The 12,493-nt window shown below is 43.7% G+C and overlaps 1 protein-coding gene across 4 annotated transcripts in view; it reads right to left on the bottom strand.

Annotated features, from left to right (window-relative positions):
* The window catches only part of TOGARAM2 (TOG array regulator of axonemal microtubules 2), a 90,452-nt gene that overhangs the window by 61,226 nt on the left and 16,733 nt on the right, over positions 1–12,493 (bottom strand). Inside the window, exon 1 of one of the 4 annotated variants that reach the window (XM_069768358.1) lies at positions 5,566–5,646. The exons of the other annotated variants lie outside the window; for them this stretch is intronic. The gene's annotated coding sequence lies outside the window, so the exon portion shown is untranslated. Of the gene's footprint in view, positions 1–5,565; positions 5,647–12,493 lie in introns of those variants that run through there. 4 annotated transcript variants of the gene reach the window in all.

Here is a 12,493-nt window from a genome sequence, read left to right as displayed (position 1 = left end):
GTTGTAATGCCGTCATACCACGAACTGCCCGAGGATTCCCTGTGGCGGGCACAAAACCCTTCATTATCGAGAAATAAGACACCGCGAGCTAAAGATCTATTTCTATGGAAGTATGTGGACGGTAAAGGCGTTTTCTATGAAGCCATTAGTTATTTCTGTGTCTGGAATATCCAAAATGGCCGCCATTGTAACGGCCAGAAGGCTGTGGGACACGTAGCAGCCTCATACCTTCCCTAATAAGCTATTATAGTATGTGGGGCAGCTTTTTTAAGTAAATGGACAGATTAAGCAAATATGTCTTTACATTAAACCTGCCTTTATTACCCATAGCAACAACAGCGCAGTGTTTATTTTACCAGGGCAACCAATCAGAGCTCAGTTTTCATGTTACCAGAGCAGTTTAAGAAATGAATACTGCTCTGTGATTGGTTGCCATTGGAGACAAAGACGGTCTTTCATTCAGACAGTTTTGAGGCCCAAGGATTCATCGATCGAGTGATTCCAAGATTCCTACTAGAATCACGTGATGCGTAATGCAGGTTTCTATGCAGTTTTCAGTCGTGACACTTTCTTTTTTTAATATATATCCTTATTAACAACCTCCCATTGATGATAACTCCATCCGACATCAGACATAACATTATGCCTTAGGGTGAGGGTGTATGGAGCGGGCTGAAGAGTTGGGTCCCAACTGGGTGTATATACAGTGGGTACGTAAAGTATTCAGACCCATTTACATTTTACACTTTTTGTTTCATTGCAGCCATTTGGTAAATTCAAAAAAGTTCATTTTTTTCTCATTAAGGTACACTCTGCACCCCATCTTGACTGAAAAACCCCCAGAAATGTAGAAATTTTTGCAAATTTATTTAAAAAGAAAAACTGACCTATCCCATGCTCATAAAGTCTTCAGCCCCTTTGCTCAGTATGGAGTAGAAGCCCCTTTTGAGCTAGTACAGCCATGAGTCTTCTTGGGAATGATGCCACAAGTTTTTCACCCCTGGATTTGGGGATCCTCCGCCATTCTTCCTTGCAGATCCTCTCCAGTTCCATCAGGTTGGATGGTGAACGTTGGTGGACGCCATTTTCAGGTCTCTCCAGAGATGCTCCATTGGGTTTAGGTCAGGGCTCTGGCTGGGCCGGTCAAGAATGGTCACGGAATTGTTCTGAAGCCGCTCCTTTGTTATTTTAGCTGTGTGCTTGGGGTCATTGTCTTGTTGGAAGGTGAACCTTCGTCCATGTCTGAGGTCCAGAGCACTCTGGAAGAGGTTTTCATCCAGGATGTCTCTGTACTTGGCCGCATTCATATTTCCTTCAATGGCAACCTGCTGTCTTGTCCCTGTAGCTGAAAAACACCTCCATAGCATGATGCTGCCTCCACCATGTTTCACTGTTGGGATTGTATTGGGCAGGTGATGAGCAGTACCTGGTTTTCTCCACACATACCACTTAGAATTATCACCAAAAAGGTCTATCTTCATCTCATCAGAACAGAGAATCTTATTTCTCATAGTCTGTGAGTCCTTCATGTGTTTTTTAGCAAACTCTATGCTGCTTTCATATGTCTTGCACTGAGGAGAGGCTTCCGTTGGGCCACTCTGCCATAAAGGCCTGACTGGTGGAGGCTGCAGTGATAGGTGACTTTGTGGAACTTTCTCCCATCTCCCTACTGCATCTCTGGAGCTCAGCCACAGTGATCTTGGGGTTCTTCTTTACCTCTCTCACCAAGGCTCTTCTCACATGATTGCTCAATTTGGCTGGACGGCCAGGTCTAGGAAGACTTCTGGTGGTCCCAAACTTCTTCCATTTTAAGGATTATGGAGGCCACTGTGCTCTTCGGAACCTTGAGTACTGCAGAAATTCTGCTGTAACCTTGGCCAGATCTGTGCCTTGCCACAATCCTGTCTCTGAGCTCCTTGGCCAGTTCCTTTGACCTCATGATTCTCATTTGGTCTGACATGCACTGTGAGCTGTGAGGTCTTATATAGAAGGTGTGCGCCTTCCCAAATCAACTCCTATCAGTTTAATTACACACAGCTGGACTCCAAGGAAGGAGTAGAACCATCTCAAGGAGGATCACAAGGAAATGGACAGCATGTGACTTACATATGAGTGTCTGAGCAAAGGGTCTGAATACTTATGAGTATTGCAAAACAATGGGGAGACAAAGAGCGCAATAGGGTCTTATCCACGTTACACAGAGGAGAATATACACCAAATTTGCTCACCTGGTTAAAATGAGATTAGAGCATATAGATAGCGGCTGCTGCAGATCCACAGGTCTTCACCGACCAGAAAATAATGTCTTCAAAGGGAGATTCGTAGTTAAAATTCTGCGCTGCCGCTGAGATGAATTTCAGGAGAGTATAGTTGATTCACAGTGGTTTTATTCAACGCGTTTCAGGGGTCTTATGCCCCCTTCATCAGGAAATACCAGCTGTGGTATTCATCTCAGCGGCAGCGCAGAATTTTAACTACGAATCTCCCTTTGAAGACATTACTTATGACTATGTGATATTTAAGTTTTTCTTTTTTTATTATATTTGCAAAAATTTCTACATTTCAGTTTTTTTTTCAGTCAAGATGGGGTGCAGAGTGAACATTAATGTGAAAAAATGAACTTTTTTGAATTTACCAAATGGCTGCAATGAAACAAAGACTGAAAGATGTAAAGGGGTCTGAATACTTTCCGTACCCACTGTATATATATATATATATATATACTGTATAACACCATAAATACCAGTGTCATAAAGTGCACAAATAAAATCATCAGAGTGCCTAATAGCAACATAAATACCAGTATCATAAGGTGCACAAATAATATCGCCACTGTGAGATAGCGCTCACAGCATGTGTTGGGGGACACTCGCTTGGCGACGGGATAAATGCACATGGGCACGGTTTTTAACACAAAACAGTCTATCCAGTTTATTCCTGTATCATAAACCGCAACCACAAACAGTTCATTACATCACTTCATATACGGCTTCATCTCACAGACACTAAACATGCTGGACCTTACTTTGTCCAGTTGCCATGGGTGACCACATGCCGCACAATTCATTAGTTCATGGAACACAATAAGCACCAACAGTCTGTGGAGGTACCTTACCGGAGCTCCTGCTCCACCCGCTGACTCCTTGTCAGTTCTATCTATCCTCTGGAAAGCTGCCTTAGAGGGATCACCAACTTGCCTGGCAGGCACACTCAAGTCAGTCCAGACCCACCGAGGGTCTGCACCGGCCCTGCAGATCAATGGCCACACCTTGTGCTCTTTAGGGATCCAGTCCACACTCTGGACCTCCCAACACCCAGGGCTTCAGCTCCACGGCCTCTCGGTGCGCTATTCAGGGATCCAAACCTACTCCCAGGATCTCCCAACACACAAGCCTTCAGTGCCAATGCCCCACCACGTGCTATTCAGGGTGATATCACTCCCAACACATAGGCTTCCAGGACCTTGCACATGGACCAAACAGATCCATACACTCAGAACCATGTGACCACACCATGGTCACATTATAAACCAGTAACCCCACCCCCTGAGTGGGAGGTGTGTGTAGTTATCCAGTCTCGCCCAGCTCTCAGACTAACCTGGCAAGCCTCCCTATTATAAACAAACACAAATACTTGTGGGACTACAGGTCCCAGAACAACCTTACTTCAGGCTTAGAGCACAGACTCCTTTTGCGACACATACCGGCCATTAACAATCCTGCCGGTCACTGTTTTACCATCATAATCACAGATACGCCTCAATGCATATCCCGAGGAGACCATGCAGCGCCCCCTACCTGTAACAGGGGTCACTGCATCACACCACACAGTGCCCAATAACAAAACCATAAATACTGGCGTCATAAGGAGCACAAATAATATCGCCACACAGTGCCCAATAACAACATAACTACCAGTCTCATAAAGTGCACAAATAATATCTACAAAGGTGATGTGAAGGGGGCACATACTTTTCTCCCTACCTGTAAGTGCAGAGGAGGCCATGTCTAATAAGAGGAGAAATATCTCCATAAGGCCGGTTTCACATTTGTGCTGGTGTCCGCAGCGTTTCGGCCGCATACATCCGCATGCGTCGTGTTTTCCTATCTTTAACGTTGTGGACGCAGGTACATGCGTTTGTATGCTTTCGGCCGCGTTTGACTACGCATGCGTCGTTTCGGCTTGTGCGGCTGGGCGCGGCTAACGCAACATGTTGCAAATTTGGAGGCAGCAAACTTCCGTCAAATATGCGCAGGCATGCGCATGCGGATGAGTGCGTTTAAAAAAAACGCATTACTGCCTATGGAAACGCATGCGTACGCATGTCTTTGCGTACGCATGCGTTCGATGCACTTGCGTACTTAGGACTGTGCATGTCCAGGAACTGATAAAGACACACCCTCCTGGAAATATCAAACGCATGCGCAGGAAAAGCGCACACGAATGTAAAAACGCATACAAACGTTGCATTTTTTTTGCCGTCATGCGTAAGCTGATGCGGATAAAAAGCATTGCGTTATCATGCGTTTTTCCATGTGTTTGTGGTTGCGGACGATAACCGCAAATGTGAAACCAGCCTTAGGACACCGATTAGACATGGCCTCGCTCCTGTGTTCTCTATGAGAGCCATTGGCAGGCGGCAGCTTATCTCTGGGGGAACAGTGGGAGCAGACCCAAATTTAAACATGTCAGATCCTTATCTCTCGACAATCAATTGTCCGGGGATCCCATACACATTAGACGTTGGGCTGAACACGTCATTATTGGCAATCATTATTCTATTGTGTAGGGGGGACATCACATTAGATCCCCCTCTGTGGTGACTTTGGTTATTGGATATTATTTTTGGATATTCCCCATTACCCTGTAGACTGTAAGCTCATGAGGGTCTTCTCCCCCTGTACCAGTCTGTCACTGATTGCTACTGAATTTTATATATATATTATATGTACCGGTACGTAACCCTCCTCACATCAGCCCCATGGAATTAACAGGGCTTTAATCATCATCATCATCATCATCATGTATCTTATTCTGGAGGCCAGAGATTTTGTAAAAACTCAATTATTGAATAATAAAAAGTTCTACAATTCTCGGATTTACTTCTTGCTTCTATTCTCTCTAATTTCTTGGTTTCCAGGGGTTAAATAAAGTATAATAATACTATGATAATAGTTGCAGCTGAGGGTTTGTTACAATTGTGTAGAGTCCAGACAATCTTCCATGAGATTATCATCAGGACTCCAGACTGATACATTTCACTTTCACTGATACATTGTAACAAACTATCAAATTATGCAAACTGTTAGAAGGTATAAGGATCCGGAGACATATAACACAGTAAGATGTTTAAAGGGATCCTATAAAGGGGTCCTGTGGATTTAGAACCCCAGTGCCCTGGTATCAAACTGGTCATGGGGGGGTGACCTTATTGCAGCAGAGACCCTCATTACTAGCCTGACAAACCTGCCGTCCACTATTGTTAGACAAGGCTCTTACTTCCAGATATGAGGGGGCTCATAAGTGACCCCCAGACACAAGGCAGCCTAACATTGGGGGTCGTACCTGTCGGAGGTCACGCTCAGGGCTGGACACTGGCTCAGGATCCCGGGATCAGTGTCAGGCTCACACGCTCAGGTGTGTTCTGCATGCCACAGGTGAAGCTGCACATACCGCAGGTAAACAGGGCTGCTAGGTAACCGAAGTGTCACTCCTGGGGCCACGCACCATTGTTATGTTAATACCACTTGGGTGTCCTTGACAGCATGGGACACAGCCGGGGAGCCAAGATTAACCCTCCCCGCACCACGTCTACCTGAGTGCACGTGCTGCAGGTGTATCAGAGCACGCCATGTGCAATACTATCTGCTGAGCTGCTGTATCTAAGCTCATAAAGTACCATACTGTGGGCTAAGCTATCGTGTGATACCATCTTATGAGCTGAAATATTTAAGCCCCTCCTACGTGACACTGTTGGATAACCTTTGTATCTACTGTTTAATAAGAAGGTGCATGTACAGGGGCTTCTCACAAAATTGGAATATCGTCAAAAAGTGAATTTATTTCAGTTCTTCAATACAAAAAATGAATCTCATATATTCTATAGAGTCATTACACAGAGTGATCTATTTCACATGTTTATTTCTGTTAATGTTGATTATTATGGCTCACAGCCAATGAAAACCCAAAAGTCATTATCTCAGTGAATTAGAATACTTTATAACACCAGCTTGAAAAATGATTTTTAACATCCGGAATGTTGTGCTACTGAAATGTATGTTCAGTAAATGCTCTCAGTACTTGGTCAGGCTCCTTTGGCATCAATTACTGCATCAATGCGGCGTGGCATGGAGGCGATCAGCCTGTGGTGCTGCTGAGGGGTTATGGAAGCCCAGGTTGCTTTGATAGCAGCCTTCAGCTCGTCTGCATTGTTGGGTCTGGTGTCTCATCTTCCTCTTGACAATACTCCATAGATTCTCTATGGGGTTAAGGTCAGGCGAGTTTGCTGTTGTTTTTACACCAGGTATTGGTACTTTTGGCAGTGTGGACAGGGGCCAATTCCTGCTGGAGAATGACATTTCCACCTCCATAAAGCTTGATGGCAGTGGGAAGCATGAAGTGCTCTACAATGTCCTGGTAGACGGCTGCGCTGACTTTGGTCTTGATAAAGCACAGTGGACCTACACCAGCAGATGACATGGCTCCCCCAAACCATCACTGATTGTGGACACTTCACACCAGACCTCCAGCAGCTTGGATTGTGGCCTCCACTCTTCCTCCAGACTCTGGGACCTCGATTTCCAAATGAAAAGCAAAATTTTTTTTCATCTGAACACAACACCTTGGACCACTGACAACAGTCCGGTTCTTCTTCTTCTTGGTCCAGGTAAGACGCATCTGGCGTTGTCTATCGGTCATGAGTGGCTGACACAAGGAATGTGACACTTTTAGCCCATGTCCTGGAGACATCTGTGTGTGGTGAAGCAATGACTCCGGCAGCAGTCCGCTCCTTGTGAGTCTCCCCCACATTACTGAATGGCCTTTTCTTAACAATCCTTTCCAGGCTGCGGTTATCCCGGTTGCTTGTGCACCTTTTTCTACCACACTTTTTCCTCCCACTCCACCTTCCATTAATCTGCTTGGATACAGTGCTCTGTGAGCAGCCGGCTTCTTTAGCAATGACCTTTTGTGGCTTCCCCTCCTTGTGGAGCGTGTCAGTAACTGCCTTCTGGACATCTGTCAGGTCAGCAGTCTTCCCCATGATTGTGGAGCTACTAAAACAGAAGGGGTTTTCTTTGGCCGTAAGTCAAAATCCTCAACATTAACAGAAATAAACACATGAAATAGATCACTCTGTGTGTAATAATCTATATTATATATGAGTTTCACTTTTTGTATTGAGGAACTGAAATAAATTAACTTTTTGAAGCACTTGTAGTACTTATACCTGTCTCTCACTGCAATACTGAAGGCACAGGTAGTGCTGCCTCTTTATGTTAGTAATGTAGGGACAGATAGTGCTACCTCCTTTTCTCTTTCTCCAAAAGATGGGAAGATAGGAGATCATACACAACTGCCTCCTTGCCTCTTCCTGTAAGTGATGTAGGCACAGAGAGTACTGCCTCCTGTTTCTTCTTCTAAGCTATATACACACAGACAGTACTGTTTCCTTGCCCTGCCTTGTAAATGTTTACAACATAGATAGAATTTAATGAAAATAACGTGTCGAGAGTCTCTGAGGGCCTTTCTGTGCGATACTATGTATTTTTGCCCATATTGCCTTTTCTTCTATTTATCTATTTTTGTATAATTTTGAGATATTATCATGGATTGTGATGAATACAATTATACTCTTTAGGATATTTGTATCGTTCTTGGTGTTTTCCTCTTTCAGTAGGTTTTTCAACAGATTTTTTTGCTTTGTTGAATGCAGTGGAATTCCTTTTTTATTTTACAGTGTGTATTGGTTGTCCTCTTACAGACTCCATGCCTCCTAAGTCCCTGATTGGGCAGGAAAACTACTTTTCGTGTATTTTGAGATTTGAGTCTCTTCTTGATATATGGCACAAAGTATCAAAATGTTTATCCCCTACAGTAGCTGGCAAAAAAATAAAAAGGGCCTCATAGCAAAGATCAAAATGGACCATTATGATAATGAGCTTTATCGTTCACCATTTCCATGACCCCTGGGCCAAGTCCTTGCCCCTTGTTAACAATTCAGTTTCTCTGGAAAAAAGAGTCATGTACAGGAGTTATCAGCTGAAAGAAAAAGGGTTGGGACCAAACAGGATTAGCCACCAGTGGTGTAACTAGGGTCTGATGAGCCCCCATTCAAGATTTGGACTGTGCCCCCTAAATCCTGAATACAATATATAATATATGCGCCCTCTATTCTGGTATACATGTCCCTCATCCTGGCCCAATCCTGGCATATATATCCCCCATCTTGGTACAAGTCCCCCATTCTGCCAGTGTTCTTTAATGTATAGAAAAAATATATACTCATCAGGAGCGAACATGGAAGTCATGGGGCCCCATAGTAGAAGTATAATGCACCCCCCATAGTTCTCCATATAGTATAATTCACCCCCATAGCCATCTATAAGGTATAATGCACCCCATAGTTCTCCATATAGTATAATGCACCACCCATAGCCATCTATAAAGTATAATGTACCCCCCATAGCCATCTATACAGTTTAATGCACCCCATAGTTCTCCATATAGTATAATGCACCACCCATAGCCATCTATACAGTTTAATGCACCCCATAGTTCTCCATATAGTATAATGCACCCCCCATAGCCATCTATACAGTTTAATGCACCCCATAGTTCTCCATATAGTATAATGCACCACCCATAGCCATCTATAAAGTATAATGCACCCCATAGTTCTCCATATAGTATAATGCACCCCCCATAGCCATCTATAAAGTATAATGCACCCCATAGTTCTCCATATAGTATAATGCACCCCCATAGCCATCTATACAGTTTAATGCACCCCATAGTTCTCCATATAGTATAATGCACCCCCAATAGCCATCTATACAGTTTAATGCACCCCATAGTTCTCCATATAGTATAACGCACCACCCATAGCCATCTATAAAGTATAATGCACCCCATAGTTCTCCATATAGTATAATGCACCCCCCATAGCCATCTATAAAGTATAATGCACCCCATAGTTCTCCATATAGTATAATGCACCCCCATAGCCATCTATACAGTTTAATGCACCCCATAGTTCTCCATATAGTATAATGCACCCCCCATAGCCATCTATACAGTTTAATGCACCCCATAGTTCTCCATATAGTATAATGCACCACCCATAGCCATCTATAAAGTATAATGCACCCCATAGTTCTCCATATAGTATAATGCACCCCCCATAGCCATCTATAAAGTATAATGCACCCCATAGTTCTCCATATAGTATAATGCACCCCCATAGCCATCTATACAGTTTAATGCACCCCATAGTTCTCCATATAGTATAATGCACCCCCCATAGCCATCTATAAAGTATAATGCACCCCATAGTTCTCCATATAGTATAATGCACCCCCATAGCCATCTATACAGTTTAATGCACCCCATAGTTCTCCATATAGTATAATGCACCCCCCATAGCCATCTATACAGTTTAATGCACCCCATAGTTCTCCATATTGTATAATGCACCACCCATAGCCATCTATAAAGTATAATGCACCCCATAGTTCTCCATATAGTGTAATGCACCCCCCATAGCCATCTATAAAGTATAATGCACCCCATAGTTCTTCATATAGTATAATGCACCCCCCATAGCCATCTATACAGTTTAATGCACCCCATAGTTCTCCATATAGTATAATGCACCACCCATAGCCATCTATAAAGTATAATGCACCCCATAGTTCTCCATATAGTATAATTCACCCCCATAGTCATCCATAAAGAATAATGCACCACCCATAGTAATCCATAAAGAATAATGCACCACCCATAGTCATCCATAAAGAATAATGCACCCCATAGTCACTACACTAGTACAGCCACTGATTTTTTTTTAACTAATAAATACTCACCTTCCCTTTGATCCCCGCCGCTCGTGGCCTCTAGTGAAGCCGACAGCTGACGTCACTGCCATGCAGTCCGTCACGTGCACGCCGACATCAACTGCAGACCTCTGATTGCCAGCAGCGTGTAATGTGGCGCAGAGACACGATGTGTCTGTGCGATGCAATACACTTTAACTGGATGTGGGTCCGAGTACGCACATTCAGTTGAAGTTTCAGCTGGCGTAGCCGAGCCCTTGACCCGCTATGCCCAGTCACTGTGGCCACCTCTCTCTAAGGGCCTTATAACTGAAAGGCAAAAACCTCCCTGAGACTAATGACTGAGTGCCTCATAATAGGGAAATTTTTATTTTCTGACTCCCGATATGGCACTTAGAATAAATCATTGGATCAATGTCCCATCACAGAGTCCGTAACCTATCATATTATATTTTTTAGAACAGAGTCCAGGTCCTTCTAGAACTTGTGCAATGAATCAATGATCACATCATGTGACAGAGAGTCCCATAGTCTCACTGCTCTTACAGTAAGGAATCTATAATGTCACTGCTCCGAAACTAAGGAATCCATAGTGTCATTGCTCATACAGTAAATAATCCATAGTGTCACTGCTCGTACAGTAATTAATTGTCTCACAGCTCTTACAGTAAAGAATCCATAGTCTCATTTCTTTTACATTAAGAAATCTATAGTATCGTGTCACAGCTTTTGCAGTAAAGAATCCATAGTGTCACTGCTCGTACAGTAATTAATTAATTGTCTCACAGCTCTTACAGTAAGGAATCCATAGCCTCAATGCTCTTACAGGAAAGAATCCATAGTTTCACTGCTCATACAGTAAATAATCCATAGTCTCTCTGCTCTTACAGTAAAGAATACATAGCATCACTGCTCTTACAGCAAAGAATCCATAGCCTCACTGCTCTTACAGTAAGGAATCCATAGCCTCACTGCTCTTACAGTAAAGAATACATAGCCTCACTGCTCTTTCAGTAAATAATTCATAGTCTCACTGCTCTTACAGTAAAGAATCCATAGCCTCACTGCTCTTAGGGTACCGTCACACTATACGATTTACCTATGATCACGACCAGCGATATGACCTGGCCGTGATCGTAGGTAAATCGTAGTGTGGTCGCTGGAGAGCTGTCACACAGACAGCTCTCCAGCGACCAACGATGCCGAGGTCCCCGGGTAACCAGGGTAAACATCGGGTTACTAAGCGCAGGACCGCGCTTAGTAACCCGATGTTTACCCTGGTTACCAGCGTGAAAAAACAAACAGCACATACTTACATTCTGGTGTCCGTCAGGTCCCTTGCCGTCTGCTTCCCGCACTCAGTGACTGCCGGCCGTAAAGTGAAAGTGAAAGCACAGCACAGCGGTGACGTCACCGCTGTGCTCTGCTTTCACTTTACGGCCGGCAGTCACAGTGCGGGAAGCAGACGGCAAGGGACCTGACGGACACCAGAATGTAAGTATGTGCTGTTTGTTTTTTTTTAGTTTTACGCTTGTAACCAGGGTAAACATCGGGTTACTAAGCGCAGCCCTGCGCTTAGTAACCCGATGTTTACCCTGGTTAGAAGCGAACGCATCGCTAGATCGCATCGCTAGATCGGTGTCACACACACCGATCTAGCGATGACAGCGGGAGATCCAGCGACGAAAGAAAGTTCTAAACGATCTGCTACGACGTACAATTCTCAGCAGGATCCCTGATCGCTGCTGCGTGTCAGACACAGCGATATCGTAACGATATCGCTGGAACGTCACGAATCGTACTATCGTAGCGATTGAAATGGCAGTGTGTGACGGTACCCTTACAGTAAAGAATCCATAGTCTCACTGCTCTTACAGTAAAGAATCCATAGTTTCACTGCTCATACAGTAAAGAATCCATAGTCTCTCTGCTCTTACAGTAAAGAATCCATAGCATCACTGCTCTTACAGTAAAGAATTCATAGTATCACTGCTCTTACAGTAAAGAATACATAGCATCACTGCTCTTACAGTAAAGAATTCATAGTATCACTGCTCTTACAGTAAAGAATACATAGCATCACTGCTCTTACAGTAAAGAATCCATAGTTTCACTGCTCATACAGTAAAGAATCCATAGTCTCTCTGCTCTTACAGTAAAGAATCCATAGCATCACTGCTCTTACAGTAAAGAATTCATAGTATCACTGCTCTTACAGTAAAGAATTCATAGTATCACTGCTCTTACAGTAAAGAATACATAGCATCACTGCTCTTACAGTAAGCAATGCATTCTCTAACTGCTCTCACATTAGAATCACCATCTGTGATGATGAAGTAACCTTTTTAATCTCTAGATCTCTTATTTAAGTGTGGCCGCGCTAGTGACTTTTATAGAGCCATAACTATGTTCTTGTCATGTCGATGCACCCCATGATTTTA

The sequence above is a fragment of the Ranitomeya imitator genome, chromosome 5, assembly GCF_032444005.1.
Source record: "Ranitomeya imitator isolate aRanImi1 chromosome 5, aRanImi1.pri, whole genome shotgun sequence".
Taxonomy (NCBI): domain Eukaryota; kingdom Metazoa; phylum Chordata; class Amphibia; order Anura; family Dendrobatidae; genus Ranitomeya; species Ranitomeya imitator.
Note: the sequence above shows the minus strand (reverse complement) of the source record. Positions and strands in the feature narration are given on the sequence as shown.